The sequence below is a fragment of the Microtus ochrogaster genome, chromosome 4 (assembly GCF_000317375.1).
Source record: "Microtus ochrogaster isolate Prairie Vole_2 chromosome 4, MicOch1.0, whole genome shotgun sequence".
Classification (NCBI taxonomy): domain Eukaryota; kingdom Metazoa; phylum Chordata; class Mammalia; order Rodentia; family Cricetidae; genus Microtus; species Microtus ochrogaster.
This window is the reverse complement of record NC_022011.1, coordinates 27305008-27310009: the sequence shown is the minus strand read 5'-3', so window position 1 is coordinate 27310009 and position 5002 is coordinate 27305008. Positions and strand designations below refer to the sequence as shown.

The 5002-nt window shown below is 56.5% G+C and overlaps 1 protein-coding gene across 1 annotated transcript in view; it reads right to left on the bottom strand.

The window, feature by feature from the left end:
• The window catches only part of Mlycd (malonyl-CoA decarboxylase), a 36641-nt gene that overhangs the window by 14062 nt on the left and 17577 nt on the right, over positions 1-5002 (bottom strand). The window contains exon 7 of the transcript XR_003376845.1: positions 1491-1594. The gene's annotated coding sequence lies outside the window, so the exon portion shown is untranslated. The remainder of the gene's footprint in view (positions 1-1490; positions 1595-5002) is intronic.

Below are 5002 nucleotides of genomic sequence, written 5' to 3'. Positions count from 1 at the left end.
TACAGTTTTCTGCTAAGCATGGTGGGGACCTAAGCATGTCTGTCATGGCTAAGTGGTCCAAGCACTGAGTCTCAGTTTCTGTATGCCCAGGGAGGAGCTGAGGAGAGGAGTGGAACCAGACCCGGGGCAAAGGTGTCAGCAACCATATTGTCATCTTTATTATCAGCAGGGAAGAGCTAGGTTGAATTCTAGGCCAACTGGGTTGGGTTCCTGGTCTTCTATCCAACTCTGCCCTCCCTCCTGCCTGCACACTCGTTTTGGAAGGCACCCCCTGCTAAGGCCCTACCTTCCTGGGTCCTGTCCAAACCTTTTGTGGTGAGCTGGTTGTCTCCTATCTGGCTCAAGTGTTTGCCCCCGCCCCCATGCCCACAAGTGGGCATACTGTAGGATGGCCATGTCCTACTCTGGATGGCACTGAACCAAAGATGGGTGGGCTGGTAATGACAAACCTTGCTGGGCTCTGAGGGCACTGGGGCTGTGGCCCTGGAGCTCGGGGACACAGTGTTCCCTCCGTGATCCCTCGGCTACTGCCAGGGCTGCTTATGGCTGGGTGTGGCTGGTGCTCAGGGCAGGCAATGTCGACAGGCAGAGGGCAGGGAGAGCAGCTAAGAGCAGAAGGTGAACCCCCAGGAGGCCCACAGGTCCCCTTTCTTGGGCTCAGACTGCTCAAGGTGAGGAAGCTATAGCCACCTCCATGTCACAGAAGTCCCCACCTCTGCTGGGTGTCCTCCCTCAAAAGTGCCTATCTCAGTGGCTCAAACAACTCCATGTAAACCCAGACTCCCAGGGCTCTATCCACACCCTGACCACAGGCTCCATGTTCACCCTGACCACAGGCTCCATGTTCACCCTGACCACAGGCTCCATGTTCACCCTGACCACAGGCTCCATGTTCATCCTGACCCACAACAAATCTCACGAGCATCTCTGAAAGCCCCTTCGGGAGTTGGATGGTTTTGTTGCATGCCTGACAGTAGTGCCTCAGAGGCTTAGTGCAGCTGTTCCCTAGGCACACAACGCTCTGACCGTCCACCCTTCTTCCTTCTGTTTGCAGGTTTCCCTGTGAACAGTGTCTCCTCAGGGAGACCACAGCGCCCTGTATAGAATAGTGCCTTCTGGGGCTGGAGAGATGGCGCAGTGGTAAGCCCACTCTCAAGGCAGGAATTCAGAGGACCTGAACTTGAATCCACATAGAAGCCAGGCATGGCTGTGCATGTCTATCATCCAACTGTTAGGGGTGGAGATGGCTCAAAACACTGTGAGCTTCTGGTGCAGTGGGAAGGCTGGGTAGAGCGGCAAATGCCGTTACCCCAGCCAGCACTCAGGAGCCCGGTGGAAAAGAAAATGGAGAATGACCATGGGAGGCACCCAAGTCTTCCTTTGGCCTCCATATATATTTGCACTGGGGTATACACACCCAGATACCCACACACTGGACGGATGCGTTTTCCACAGAGCGCCCACTGCTCCTCCGTGTTTTTCACACTTACCTGTTCCTGTGTTCATGTGATCCTCCACACTGGGATGTGAGTTCCAGGCGGGTGGGGCAGGGTGTCTTCCCTTTTCTCCCTTTCAGGGATGGATCTTTCTGACCCTGGAGGAAGAAAGCCAGATGGCCAGCTCTGCCAGGGCACTAGATTGGGGGCTACGAGCTGAAGCTGGGCTCTCAGGCCTGAGGGGCCCAGTAGGGTGGGTGCCGAAGTCCTGGTGTAGGTCTGTCGGAGGGTAGAGGAAGGGATGATCTGGGCAGCACAAGGCTCTTAGGAGCCAAAGGATGCTAGGCACACAGCGGGAGGGAACCTCCAACCCTGCCTGGGTGCTGGGGGGTTTACAAAGCAAAATCCAGGTATTATTAGATGGGGAACCTGAGGGGAGGCACCTTAATGGAGGTCACAAAAGGACTAGGCTTGGAAGGGCAGCGCTCTGCTGGTGCTCAGCTACACAGATGAGCTTTGAGGGGTGCAGAGCTCACAGGGATACCACCTCATGGTTTGGGGGGAAGGTGAGATAGGCAGGGATAAGCCCCTATGGGTGGTGCAAGGCACCAGACTTGGGGAGATCAGAAAGCCCTAGGAGAAAGGGATGGGACAGGGCAGACTTGATGGTGTGCAGAGAAACAGGAGGACTTGAGTGAGCAGGAAAGGCTTGCTCAAGGGCCCCAGCCTGGCCCCAGGTCTAACTCTCTAAGCCGCTTGATCAGCTTCTCCCCCAGTGACTATCTAGAATATTGTCTCTTGCATCTTTCCTGTTATAATAACAGTGGGAAGGATGTGACGGGGCAGGGGGAGATAGTGTGAGTGAAGGGGGAAAGGCCGTGCGCGCGTGCATGTATATGTGTGTGATGTCAGCAGTCTGTAACGTGAACTGTTACAGCATACCCACATCCATGTAAGATACCATCAACCCCGAGCAGAGGGAGCAGGTGTCACTAATGTTGGTGGCTGCCATTTGCCCACATCCTAACCCCAGGAACCTGAGAGCTGACTGTGGGAAAAGCATCTTCACAGATGCATCGAGGGCCTTGAAATGAGATCAACCTGGGTTGGTTAGCTCTGAGCCTGAGGTCAGGGCTGAGGCAGCCTGCAGTACTGGGGATGGCAGAGCCAGCAAGAGCAATCCTGGGGCTGAGTAGGGCGGACCTACTGGGCTCTAGTCTTCAGCTTTCCTACCTGCTAAGAGATTCTCTTGTGGTCGTAAGCCCCAGCCTGTGACTATAGGCTATGCCAGCCATAGGACGTTTGCACAGGAGGCAGAAGGTGGGAGACAAGGGGACAGGGCAGGGCAGAGCAGGGGTGGTGCAGAAGCTGCCCCCCCCCACAGACCATCCCCAGTGGCATCTTTGCCAGAAGCAGAGTTTCACAAGGCAGTGGGGGACCCAGGGTCACGTGCAAGATGAGAGCCAGCTTCATTTGCCCGTGGCTGTGAACTTGAAGGCTTAGGAATTGTGCTGTCAGCCCTGGAGGCCTTTTAAAGGTGTGGCGAGGTTGTGTGGTGGTGAGGAGCTGCAGATCCTGGGGTGTGTGCTGGCAAGTCTATGCTCAAGGGAAACTGAGGTAAGCCAACTTTCCTGTGGTCACCGCATCAGGAAGTAGCAGGGTGCGTGGAAGACCAAGGGATTTGAGGCTTGGCAAGTAGCTCCCAACTACCCTGGACTTGGGAGTCCTCTTCCTCACAGGCTGTCTGGCTTCTGTGTGATTTAGGAACCAGCCTGTCCATGGGATGGGTGCTTGTGTCCAAGAGTCTGGATTCATGATAGACAGCTGCCAGCACAGAGAGCTGTGACCTGGGCTGAAAGTGCCCTGGGGCCACCAGCTGGCAGGACCAGGGAAGGCTGGGCAGCAAAGGCTGACTGGTCAGGGGTTGGACAGAGTCCTGGTAAACCCATTTGATGGGAAGAATGAGGCTTGGGACTCTTAGCATGTTCTTGGGATACCCAACAAATGCTACTTTGGGGCCCCATTTAACCAACTGACTCCTCAAGGGGCTCAGCTACCACCTCCCTGGAGCCCCCCTCCTAACTCTACCTCCCAGACTCTAGACAGACCGCACTGGCCCTCCAGCCTCAGTTTACCTGATGATAAGCTGCTGGCGGCAGAGCTGGTGGAAGGGACTACTGGTGGGGTGGGGGGAGAGGCACAGTGCAGCTGGCCATCCCCCAGGGGTCCCCACCCCTATAAGGCAACAGGGCATCTGGGGGACACGGATACAGGTGCCTGTTTGTTGCATCACAAAGTCCTGCCTGGTTTCAGTCAGTGGGGCAGCCTCCGAAGGACTGGGGTGTGAGGCTGGACTGCCACTTTGGTCTGAGCTAGTTCCTAGCCTCTGGGTAGCTTCAGTGGGGGCACCTAAGGAGTGAAGCATCCCGCCAGGTGGGCTGAAGCTGGTGGGAACTCTGGTGTAAGCAATCCAGCCCCCAAACCCACTGACAGCCCAGCTCACCATGTAGGACCTGCTTCCTAAAGCTGTCTATAAGTGGTCGACAGGCTCGGGAGTGTGTAGGATGAAGGCAGGTTTGGAGGAAGACAGGACAGGAGGGAAGAGGGGACCCACAAGACTGTGTGAGAGGAAGGAGAAAGAGGAGGGCAATGTGGGGCTAGACCGAGGGAGGGAGGAGGAATGGAGGGAGAAGAGCAAAGGAGGGAGAGAAGAAGAAGATGGGGGAGGTAGAAGGGAAAGGGAAGCTGGGAGGAAGAATGAGGGGGAGGGGAGGGGGAGACTACAAGGGAGGGGAAGGAGAAGAAAAATGAGCAGAGAAAGGGTAGGGGAGAACAGAGGAGGAGGAGGGGAAGAAGGGAGAGGAAGGGAAGGACTGGGAAATAGAGAACAGGAGTGGGGTAAAGAGGGAGGAGACGGGGAAGAGATAGAGAGAGAGACGGGAGGGAGGAGGTAGTAAGTGAAAGGAGAAAGGGGAGGGTGAGGAGGAAAGGGGAGGGGAAGAGAGGTGGGAAGAGAAAGGAGGGAGAAAGAGGGCAGGGAGGGGAAAGGGGAGGGGGTGAACTGGGGAGGGAAGAAGGGAAGAGGTGGAGTAGGAGGAGGGGGAGATGGGAAGAAACTGGGGAGGTAGGAGGAGAAACCGTGGAGGGGAGGTTAGAGGAGGATGGGGGTGGAATGGGAAGAGTAGGAGAGGAAGGGGAAAGAATGGAAGAGAGGGAGGAGGTGGACTATGGGAGGGGGCTGTGGGAGGAGGGGGGTTGTGGGAAGAGGGGGGCTGTAGGAGGAAGGGGGTTGAGGGAGGGGTCTGTGGGAGGAGGTGGTTGTAGGAGAGAGGCTTGGGAGGAGGGGGGCTCTGGGAGGGGAGCTGTGAGAAAAATGGGGGAGGGAATGTGTAGAAAAGGTGCGTGAGATGAAGTGGGAGGATGTGGTGAGTATGAGATGAGGAGGGAGGAGGGTGTGAGTGTGAGGAGGAGGGAGGAGGGTGTGAGTATGAGATGAGGAGGGAGGAGGGTGTGAGTGAGAGGAGGGAGGAGGGTGTGAGTGAGAGGAGGAGGGAGGAGGGTGTGAG